This window comes from Hemitrygon akajei, unplaced genomic scaffold, assembly GCF_048418815.1.
Source record: "Hemitrygon akajei unplaced genomic scaffold, sHemAka1.3 Scf000067, whole genome shotgun sequence".
Classification (NCBI taxonomy): Eukaryota; Metazoa; Chordata; class Chondrichthyes; order Myliobatiformes; family Dasyatidae; genus Hemitrygon; species Hemitrygon akajei.
The window spans coordinates 3,316,404-3,329,464 of record NW_027331953.1 but is presented as its reverse complement, the minus strand read 5'-3'; positions in this window follow the sequence as shown (position 1 = coordinate 3,329,464).

The following is a 13,061-nucleotide window of genomic DNA, read 5'->3' as shown; positions in this document are numbered from 1 at the left end:
GCGGAACCCATGAGCCGTGTGCTCCCCAGATCCGCTGACAATCCCACATACAGATTAGATTATCCCAGAGTAAGAATAATTTCAAACAGTTCACAAACTGAACCGTAAAAAGACACGAGCTGAGTTCGTTCAAATTAAATTTATTATTAACGTAACGATGAATGAAGCACATTTGAGATACGTCACATCTCCAGATCTGCAGACATCCCGAATCGGTGAGGACCCCGAAATCGGTGCGCACCACCAAATTGACTTGACTTGACAGAGACATTGACAAAAACACACAATCACTCAGACAGAGGCAAACTGAGAGCCGTGCCGTGAAACACACACACACACACACACACAGAATCAGGTTCGAACACACATACACACCTACACACGTTAACAGACGCAGAGGTACGCTTACAGATACACAAGCACGGAACATCAAAGATACACACACACACACACACGGGAGCGTGTAGACATAGATACACACACCTACACATATAACGACAGACACCAACAAAAACAGACAGAAATCCTCAGCCACAGACACAAACTCGCTCTCACACATACAGGCTCACACGTGCACAAACACGCGCGCGGGTAGACATACAGGTATGTACACATCGAGATAGGCCACTGTCGCGCAGTACACGCGCCAAATAGAGACAAACATGCACTGTGCTACACATTAACACACATACAGATAAACTCAGAGACACATACAACAGAGAAACACAGACACAGAAACCAAACCGAACTAACAAACATGATGAGACGGGCAGCAAAAACAGATACAGATACACACAACAAACTGACTCACACATTCTCACACAGACACACAGCTATACTCACTCAAAGGCAGACCTAAACACCGGACGTCATTGACGTGCAAACACATGGATTGCTACACATATACAGAGATCCACGCACATGCGCACATAATCCGACACAAACACACGAACACACACAGACATACACGCGCACGGAGACACACAGACACATGAGACACATACAGAGACAGACACACACACCGTCATATACTCACAAGCACGATTGGCAGAAGCATACACACCCACATAGATACAGTAACACGCAAACACACGCACACCGACACACAACCGCACACAGGCAGCCACACATAGACACTGGCGCAGGGACAGACAGAGAAACACAAAAGCACACACACGCCCAGACACAAACATAAAATGACACGAACACACCCAGGTACAACGATGTACACACGCATATGCATACAACTAAACACCCACACTAACAAAAACAAAAAAGAAACCAGAAAGGCACCTACACAAACACACACAAACACAGGCAGATACAGGCACACATATGGACAGATAGAAACACACACACACACACACACACACACACACACACACACACACACACACACACACACACACACACACACATACACACTTGTAAACACACACACACAATCACACCACACGCGCACACGCAGACACCCACACATATAGATATACTGTCAAAGGGATAAACACATAGACACACAGCCACGGATGTACGCATATCGACAACTACCTTTTCTACCTCTTTAGCTTTCTGTCATGTTCTTTGGCCGTTGAGAGGTGTTGTATATTCACCCCCCGCCCCCAGCTTAGACTGCTGAGTTAGGTTAGGATTGGGTCCTGGTGAAGTTGATTGATAGTGTTTATTCATCATACAGACATTTTCCTAGAGACCTTGTCAGTAGAGTCCCCCAGACACAAAATGTATAATGGGTTTATATTTTGGAGGAGAATGGCAACAATAGGTCATTCAATACAATTTCACCAGCTACAATGACATAATTTACTTCAATATTTTGTTTCTGACAAACCCAGAAAAATGTTTTTATACCTCAGGTTCCCTGAGGAAGGTTAGTGGTAATCAGGAAAGAGGGAGGAAATTGCATTCAAAGCAATCGCACAAAATGCAGGAGGAACTCAGCAGGCCGGGCAGCATCTATGGGAAAGAGCAAGCAGTCGACGCTTAGGTCCGAAATCCTTCATCAGGACTGAAGAGAAGAGAATTCAGAGCAAGAAGGTGGCGGGAAGAAAGGAAAACGTACAAGCTGGTAAGTGATAGTTGAGTGTGGGAGTGGTGAGGTACAGAGCTGGGAAGTTAATTGGTGAAGGAAATAGTTGTTTGGAGAAGCAGAAGTCCGATAAGAGAGAGTAGAAGACCATGGAAGGAAGGCAAGGAAACCTGAGGGAGTTGATCGGCAGGTGAGGAGATAAGGTGAGAGATGGACTCGGGAACAGGTAATAGTGAAGGGGCGGAGGAATTACTGGAAGTTCGAGAGATCAATATTCATGACATCAGGTTGGAGCCCACCCAGACGGAACACCCAGGAGCGGTGTTTCTCCTCCAAGCTGAGTGTGTCATCATGGCGACAGTAGAGCAGACCATGGGCTGACGTGTCTGAACGTGAAAGAAAAGTAGAAATGAAATGTGAGTATTCGTTTTTTCCGGTGACGTCATCGTCGGGAATGGCAGCTTAAGTCACTAGCTCAACCGGAAAAACGCGTATTAAGCCCCATTAACCCGTCAAATATAATATTTTTCGAAACATATTTGAACTGAAAAGAGGGGCAAGAATGGGGAGAAGAAATGGAAATAAAAAACGCGACACTGCGGAGCCTGAGGCCGAGAGAAGTGCAGCGAGCGGCTCTCCGACACGACCGCGTGCTAGCGAGGCGGCTGCTGGGCCTCGTTCAGTCGAAGCGGCGAATATCTTCGAAATACTGAAAGAGATAAGGGAGTTCCGGAAAGAAATAGAGCAGCAGTTCCGTGATATTAGGGCAAAGCTCGCTGGCGTTAATCAAATAATACCGGTGGCAGAGACTCGCTTTGAGAATGTGGAAGATTGCGTTCAAAACGTGGAACGGATACTGAGTAAGACAATAAAAATAATACATCACCAAGAAGGTAAACTGCTTGATCTGGAGGGAAGATCACGGCGGAAAAATATCAGAATCTACAACGTTCCCGGAGGAGTGGAGGGCTCGTCCATGACGGGGTTTGTCGGAAAGTTACTGCGGGACGCGTTGGATCTTTCCCCGGTTATGGAGCTGGAAGTCGAAAGAGCCCACCGCGTGTTAGTCCCAAAACCTACCCAGGATAGAAAGCCATGCTCAATAATAATTAAATTCCTTCGGTACAGCACCAAGGTGGAGATTCTACGAAGGGCCTGGGGTAAGAAGAGAGTGTTTTTACAGGATAAATTAATATATTTCGACCAAGATTACCGCCCCCCCCCCCGCGGTCCTCCAGAAACGCAAAGAATACTTCAAAGTAAAGCGAGTATTAAAGCAAAATAAGATTAGATTTCAAACTCCGTACCCTACTAAACTTCGAGTGTTTTATGACAACGGGACGCGGTTGTACCAGACAGTGGAAGAGGCGACTGCAGACATGAAGGCCAGAGGGTTGCCCGTCAGTGTGACCAAAACGAAGGAAATCCTGACTGAGGAATTATCCCGCTCGGGTTGGGAAATAGTGCGAGAAATGAGAAGGCAGGAGACGGGAGGAGTCCGACAGAAACATATCAGGAAGAGACCGGGAGTTTCCTTAAGACAGTCCTCAACCTCTTCAGAAGAGCCATAAGGTTTGGCTAACTTTGAAAATGTTGAGAAGCTAAACAGAAGCAAAAGTACACGGTGATATACCTATCTCGAGAAATACTTATTATAATGTGGATTTTATATTACTTAGTTGTTATTCTTTATTCGCTCACTTACTCCATTTCCCCCATCAAATTGAGAATTAATATGTATATGCATATGTGTGTATATATATATATATATATATATATATATATATATATATATATATATAGAGGGAGTACATCTTTTCTGTGTAATGGATTTGTTCACTGCACTGACTATTATGAATACTGCAATGGGGGCCCTCAACTCACAAGTAGGAGGGGTTATCCCCCACAGTTGGACATTTCCTCTAGCTCAACGCAGGGTCATTTACTAGAGACCTCAGCCTTGGAATCACATGTTCGTTGCCATTTTTGCTATTATTTGAGTTTCTTGATTTTTATTTGTTCAGTGAGTAGATCGATTAAATTTTATTCTAATTTCAATGATACATTGACAGATAAATACAGATGGCTAAGGACCAGGTAAAATTCATTTCTTTTCATGTTAATGGGCTATTAAATCCAATCAAACGTAAGAGAATTTTATCCAAAATGAAAAAAAAGAACAAGCCCATGTAGTATATTTACAGGAAACTCATTTAAGTGATAATGAGCATTAAAAACTAAAGAGAATGGGCTTCACTAATCTGTTTTCCTCCTCATATAAATCAGGGCATAGGAGAGGAGTTGCTATTCTTATCTCAAGTAAGCTAAATTATGAAAAAAATATTCGAAATTGGCGATAAAGAAGTCAGATATATTCTGGTAAGGGAATATAGACGGCAATTCAGTTACTCTATTGAATATATACGCACCCCTGGGAAGTGATATTGGTTTCTTTCTGAAAATTACTGATATTATGGTAACGGAAACAGAAGGTCTCCTGATATGTGGGGGAGACTTAAATTTACAATTACATCCAAACTTAGACTCTTCCAATAGAAAACCTATGAAACAAAATCTTTACATAAGAAAGTTAATACACTTTTTGAGGATGTTGGTTTAATTGATATATGGAGGGACCTTTTCCCTGACAGAAGGGATTACACTCATTATTTTGCTCCACATTCTGTATATATAAGAATAGACTATTTCATATCATTTGGAAAAGACAAAGACAAAATAAACACCTGTGGAATTGGCACAATATATGTAAGTGACCCTGCACCTATATATTTATCTGTTGATTTTGACCTACAGCCAAAGAACACTATTTGGAAACTAAATTCAAGTCTACTCAGTGATCCGTACTTTAAGGAACAAATTGAAAAATAAATTGGTCTCTACTTAGAATTTAATGATAATGGAGAGGTTCTACCTCCCATTTTATGGGATACTCTGAAGGAGGTCTTAAGAGGGAAAATTATAGCGATATCTTTATATAGGATAAAAATAAGGAATAAAACATTAGAGGAATTACAAAATAGGCTGAAGGAACAAGATAAAAAACACGAATTGAATTTGGCACAGGATACATTAGGGGAAATTAAAAGAATTAGGAATGAAATAAATCATTTGGCTACGCAAGAAATCAGGAAAAACTTAATGTTTCTGAAACAGAAACATTATGAAAGTGGATCGAAATCTATGAAAGAGCGAAAATGATAAAAACAAATAAGCTCAGTGAAATTCAAGAAGCTTTTGAAGTGTTTTACAAAACGCTATATTCCAAAGTTCCAGGGGGAAGCATAACCCAAATTGACACCTTCTTGAATGCTCTGGAGTTACCAACTTTAAGCGAAGAACAAAATAGAACGATGACTGCTGACATAACTGAAGTTGAATTAAAAGCTGCAATTAGTAGGCTTAAATTAAGCAAGTCACCAGGATCAGATGGGTATACGGCAGAGTGGTACAAAGAATTTAAAAATGAGTTAATTCCTGTTTTACTCCCCACACTGAACTGGGCTCTAAAAAAGGCACAAATGACACTCAGTTGGAAGGAAGCTATAATCTAAACTATACCGAAAGAAATGGTATGCGGATCATTTAGACCAATATTCGTTCTTAATGTAGATTATAGGTTATTTATCTCCATCATGGCCAAACGATTAGAGGAGTTTCTACCCATACTGATACGTCATATTCAGACAGGTTTTATACGACAACGCCAGACTCAAGTCAATATACGAAGGAAACTTCACAGTATGGATCATATACAAAAAAATAAAATCGAAGCAATAGTGATAAGCGTGGACGCTGAAAAAGCATTTGATTCGGTTAATTGGAATTGTCTTTACAGAGTTTTACGTAGATTTGGTTTCCAAGACACAATTACTAAAACTATACAGACACTATATGACAATGCTACTGCGAGGATTAAAATCAATGGATATTTATAAAATAGTCTTACCCTAGAAAGGGGCACGAGACAGGGTTGCACATGGTCACCGCTACTCTGCGCGTTATATCTGGAACCATTAGCTCAATACATCAGACAAAATGAAGATATCAGGGGAATTACTATTAAAGGGACAGAGTATAAATTGGCTTGTTATGCGGATGACATTTTGATCTATCTAGGGCAACCAATATACTCTTTACCGAAATTGATGCAATCCTTTGAACAATATGGTCAATTATCTGGATACAAGATCAAGATAGATAAAACCCAATTACTTTCATATTACTATAGCACACCAAGAGAAATTGAAAGTCGATACTCCTGAGCATGGCACACAGTTTTTCAAATATTTGGGCATCATTATGCCAAAAGATTTGGCAAAATTATCAGAATGTACTTATCAGCCTTTATATAAAAAATTAAGGAAGATGTGGCAAGATGGAGCCCGGTTCCTTTTTTCAGTCTCAGTTCAAGGATTGAGTCTATTAAAATGAATATACTGCCCAGACTGTTATATCTCTTTCAGACCCTACCAATAGAGATTAATCAAAATCAATTCAATGAATGGAGCAAGATGCTATCATGGTATATTTGACAGGGTAAAAGGCCTAGAGTTCGTCTCAAAACTTTGCAATTAGCAAAGGAAAAGGGGGTGGGGCTTGCCTTCTCTTAGAGATTATTATTTTGCAGCACAGTTGAGAGCTGTGATATGTTGGTGCAACCCATCATATGACGCTCAATGGAAAAACATTGAGGAGCGGGTACTTCCCATCCCCATACAAGCAATTTTGGCTGATAACAACCTGCAAAGGTACATAAATACTATTGATAATCCATGGGTGAAATTGACTCTTAAAATATTGAAAACTACTATAAAAGAATATAATCTAGAGGGAGATATTGCAATTCTTAAATGGTGTGCATATGACTCTGATTTTACACCAAATAAATTGGATGCTAGATTTAAGGACTGTACAGCTTAAGGAATAACAGTTCTTTGCAACATAGTGAAAGAAGGAACACTGTTCAGTTTTGAAATGCTTAAAGCGAAACTCATTAGAAAAGCAAGATTTTTATCGGTATTTATAGATGTGACAATATGTTAATAAGATGCGTAAAAATGTAACCAAGGCAAATACATGCTTGATAGAGCTCTTTTGAAAAGCATTTAATTCAAATAATGGTAGTAGAATCATTTCAAGCATGTATAAGGGGTTGTCAAATCTTAAAACACATTCGACTTCATACATTAAAACAAAATGGGAGAAGGAAGGAGGGATAATTATATCTGAGGAAGAATGGACAACAATATGGAGATATGAATGGAAGTGTACCAATTCACAGAAATGGAGGGAGTTTGGATGGAAAAACTTGATAAGATATTTTATTACACCCTCTCAGAAATCCCATTATGATAGTAACCTCCCTGTTTGCTGGAGAAATTGTGGAAATCAAAATGCAAATCATTATCATATTTTTTGGGACTGCCCTGCTGTCAAAAACTATTGGAAGTGGATACACAATGCCCGACAAGACATCTTTAAATGTGAAATACCCTTGGAGAGTAAGACCATATATTTTGGGTATATACCTCAAGAATTGTTGAAAAGAGATAAATATTTAATGAATATACTGTTGGTGGTTGGTACAAAGACTCTTACTAGGAAATGGTTATCACAGGAGAGCCCAACTTTAAATACATGGAGGGGAATTACAATGGACATTTACAAAATGGAGAAGATAACAACATCTGTTAATCATAATCTGGAACAATTTGATTCATACTGGGAAAAATGGTTTAACTACATAATGCCTCATAGGCCTGATTTTATTCTCACAAATCAATGAATCTGTTGTAAAAAAGAAAGATCACTCCCTACTTGTACATAGTTCTTTCCTTTTGCTTGTTTTCTTTTCTTTCCTCTCTTTTCTATAAGTGTATACCCCAGATAAATACTTTGTGGAGATTTTGTGATATATATGATTATATGATATATATGTACAATGTCTGAAATACATCTTATGGAAATGTTTGTTTGATGAACTTCAATAAAAAAGTAAATTACAAAAGAAAAAGATCTCATCGGAATAATATTCGAATTGTTGGATTGAAGGAAGGATCCGAGACTGTAGATTTATTAGACTATTTTGCTATCCTGTTTCAATCTCTGTTTCCGGATATTTTATCTGAATCTCCTGACATCGAAAGAGCGCATAGAATTTTTATTTCGACACCTCGCAAAGACAGGCCAAGGTCAGTTTTGGTCTCCTTTCTTCAGTTTAAAGTTAAAGACCGAATAATAAAATATGCAAGGAAACAAGAAGTTTTTTTAAAAATTTAAAGGTTCTGAGCTTCACTTTTATGAAAAGTATCCACGGGAGGTTATGGCTTTGCGGTCTAAATTCGTTCAAACCATGAAGATAGCCAATGATAAGGGATTATTCTCATCACTTCAGTTTCCAGCTCGATTTAAATTGTTTCCCAAAGGATCGACTCCACGTGTTTTTCTGGCCCCCAAAGAGGTGTTAGACTATGTTAACTCTATTCTGGTTGTAGCCGAGGTTTGAATGTTTTTAGGTCTGCTGAATGATCGTTCTTTCGGTAAGAAGATAAGCTTTGAATATTTTTGATTTGCGAAAGATGCCCTTTGATTGATCGACCATTTAAAGAAGATTTTTAACCTTTGGATGTGAATGATGAATGACTTTTTGAAATCTGTTTGGTCTACTGAGTGAATTAAGACAACGGATAGACTGATTATCTGTTTTATTATTCGTTTTATTCCCCTTTTTTCATTAATTAAGTGATAGTGTCCATAGTTCATGTTTTTTTCTTATATATAGTTGGGAGGGCTCAGTTGATAGATAATTAGTTTTTTTTTCCTCAGAAAAAGTTTTTCATTGGTCGTGTCAGATAAATGGAAAATGGAGTTGAGTTTTCTTCACCAGAGATTACACAGGTATTTTTCTCTTTGTTTAATTTTATAATTTTGCCGTCCTTGGAGATTGTTTTGCATTCCCCAGAGTGTTTTAAGGATTAAGTATAAACTCTTTTTTCTCTGAATTTTGTGCTGGATATGGGGAGCTAGACGTTGTAGAGAAAAACGGAACAATGCTGGCCTTTTGGCCTATATTGTTCTGTTCACCTTTCAATTTATTTCATGATTAATTTAATGCTTCTGTCCTCTAGAGAATTCTATTCGTCTTTCATTATGAGCCTATTTACGAGCTTCTTGAAATGTCCTTGTGTCTGCCTCTATGACTGCCCATGGCAGATCTTTCCACTCTGAAAAAAATATCTCTGAGATCACTATACTTTCTTCTGACCACCGTAAAATTGTGCCCTCTTGTATTAACCATTTCAGCTGGGAATCAGTTCCATGTTTTAATCATTACCTAGCCTTACCGGTTTCCATGGTTTCAGTATAATAATACTCTGTAAAATAATGGAAGACATTAAAGCAAATTGATATTTAAATTGCATATTTATCAGTTAGAAGTAAGGCCTGTAGGTGGGCAGAAGAACCTATTAACATGACTTGATATGGTGGTGTTTGGCTCTTTATGTTCAGCAACTTTTTTTCCTTTGCAGGGATTTTCTATTTTAGGGCTGTATGTTGTTTTGTTTTTGTTATTGGGGGGAGGAATTATGGAAAACTTTTTAAAACCACTATTATAAAATGGGCCGCTCGCGGAGTCTCTCTCTTTTGTACTCTATGGGGATGCATTTCGGCTTTTTTTGTCGAATTTCGGGCTTTTTGGACTGGTGGGAGGATTGGAGTTAGTTTTGATTTACAGGATCAATTGTAAGATTAACTTTTGTTTTCTTTTTTGGTATTTTTTCACATTACGGAGTTCCGGAGCATGCATATTTTGTGTATAGTTGTACTTATCAACACCGGTTTTGATTAGCCTGCGCTGGTATGCGTTCATTTATATGTTAAGTAAAATAAAAGAATAATTATGGCAATTAAACAGATAAATGTTATAAATAGGAATGTACGTGGTTGGAATCATCCTATTAAGCGAAAGAAGATTTTAAACATCATTAATCTATTCCAACCCGATATAATTTTTGTTCAAGAAACACATATCAAAATGGGCGATCAAAATATATTTTTTTAAAATGTGGAAGGGCCTTCAATTTCACGCTACTTGACAAAACAAAACAAAGGGAGCATCTATTTTTATTAAATGTTATATTTTATTAATCCAAGAAGATATTGTGTCAGATATTAATGGTAGATTTTTAAATGTTAAAGGAACAATGTGTAATAGAAAAATTGTTCTGGTTAACCAATATTGACCTAATGTAGATGATCCTTCTTTTTAAAAATAATGTATTTGCATTATTGCCGGACTTAAATGAATATATGTTGTTAATGGGTGGTGATTTTAACTGTTGCTTAAACCCTTTGATTGACAAGAGTTGAACAAATCAGCGCCTTCCGAGATGTTTTGCATCACTTATTAACTCTTTTCTAATTGATTTAGCCCTGGTCGAAATTTGGAGACATTTACATCCTAATGATAGAGGTTATTCTTTTTTTTCACACGTTCACAAAAGAAATTATTCGAGAATCGATCACTTTATAGTTGATCTCCGTTTTTTGTCCACAGTCCAGAAATGTGACTATGATGCTATAGTTCTTTCGGATCATATATCTTTAAGTTTAGCTTTTGAATTGAATGCTATCGCTTTTGCAAATTTCCCTGGCGTTTTCCAGAAATTTTATTACAAAGTCCAGACTTTGTCAAACTTATTCAGAATCAGATCAAAGATGTTTTTCTTTTTAACAATACAGGAGATGTATTGAAATTGATCACATGCAACACATTTAAAGCATATTTGCGCAGTCAGATAATTTCCCATTCAGCTGAGTTTAAGAAACAGACAAAAACAGAGTTAGATAAGATTTCCAAACAAATTAAAGTCGGGTAATATTTATGCAGTCTCTCCTAACATTGATTTATTTCAACGAAGAGTTGAAATCCAATCACAATATAATTTATTATTAGCTTAGCATCTCAATTAAAAGCAGCTGGAGCTAAAAGACGAATTTTAAAAATTCGTAAGGGAGATGGTAGTTTAGCATGCAATTATGAAGATATTAATAAAAATTTTCAAGACTTTTATATGGAACTTTATAAATCTTATTTTCCAGTTGATTCTTCCAAAATGAATGCCTTTTTATAAAAGATTGATTTTCCTCAAATTTCTGTTGAAAGTCAACAAACTCTTGATGCTTCTATTACTGAAAGCGAATTTCAGAAATGAACATTTTTTTTTCCAATGCAATCTGGTAAAGCTCCTGGAATGGATGGTTATTCTATAGGGTTTTATTAAAAAATTGAAAAATTGCTCTCTTCATATTTGTTGGAAACACTTCAATTTTTTTTTTGATAGGAGAGTTATCTCCCACATTTTATAAAGCTTCTATTTCTTTAATTCTTAAGAAAGATAAAGATTCTATGACTGTTCTTCATAGAGACCTATTTCATTCTTAAATGTGGATGCTAAAATTCTCTCAAAAATAATGGCTAATCGGCAGGAGAATTTTTAGCTGACATTGTTCCTCAAGATCAAACAGGTTTTGTAAAGGGCCGTTATTCCTTTTCTAATGTTCGGAGACTGTTAAATGTTATACATTCATCCTTTTCTAAGGCTCCCCAATGTGTCTTCTCTCTTGACACTGAAAAGTTGAATGGAAAGTTGAATGGAAAATTTGACAGAGTGGAATAGAAATAAATATTTAATGTTTTTAGAAAAAATCGGCTTTGGTATTAATTTTAATAACTGGATTAGAATGATATATAAAAGCCTTATTGCTACTGTTATTACTAAAAATTGCAGATCTCCTTTTTTTTGGCTCTCTCGGGGTACGAGACAAGGATGTCCGTTAAGTCGTTTGTTATTTCATTTGGTGCTGGAACTCTTGACTATTGCACTTTGTGAAGCTAATGATATTCATTGATTTCTTATAAATCACACTGATCATAAGATCTCCCTTTATGTGGACGATCTTTTAGTTTATATTTCGAATCCTGAAGAATTTATTCCTTCACTGTATACTCCACTGCTGGAGTATATATTGGAGAGACCCGCCACAGACTTGGAAACCGTTTCGCCGAACACCGGCGCTCAGTCCTCCAGCAGTGGCGGGATCTCCCTGTGCCCACACACTTCAACTCCACAGACCACTCCCACACCGACATGCCTGTCCATGGCCTCCTCTACCATCAAGATGAGACCACACTCAGGTCGATGGAGCAATACCTTATCTCCCGCCTAGGTAGCCTCCTACCTGCCGGCATGAACATCCAACTCACAGACCTCGGTTGATACCCCTGCCCCCGCTTATCCCCATTCCTATCTATTATTTTAGTCTGGTTCTCTTTCTCTTCCCCCCCCCACTATAATCTCCCCCCAGCCCTACCTTTCTTTCTCTTTTATTTCCCATAATTCTCCACCTTCCCCCAGCCCATATCCCTCCAGCTTATCACTTCCCAGCTCTCTACTTCATCCCACCCCCCACTTTTTATCCCCTCTCCACCATCCCATGTTACTTCACTCCAGATGAAGGGTTTCGGCCCGAAATGTCGTCACTACCTCCTCCCATAGATGCTGTCTGGCCTGCTGAGTTCTGCCAGCATTTTGTGTTTTCAATATATGTTATATGTGTTTTTGGTTATATTGGGCTGATAAGAAATGAACGACCGCCTTGGGCTGATTTGGAATTAGATGCTGTGAAACAGTTTCACTTAACCTCATTATTAGGAGCTTCTCTGCCTGTACAACTGGCCAAACTTACTAATTTAAATTTATCTCCTATGATTAAGCAGTCATTACAGATTTGGTTCCAGTTTCGTATTTTTTTAATCTTAAAAAATTTAAACTTTTTAGTTTAATTTATCGAAATTATTTATTTAAACCTTCATTAAGTGACCCTACTTTTCTTTTTTGGATAAATAAATGGGTTTATTCCTTCATGGATTTGTTCCAAGATGGCCGACTGATGTCTTTTGAGAAATTAGTAACTAAATACTCTGTCTCATACT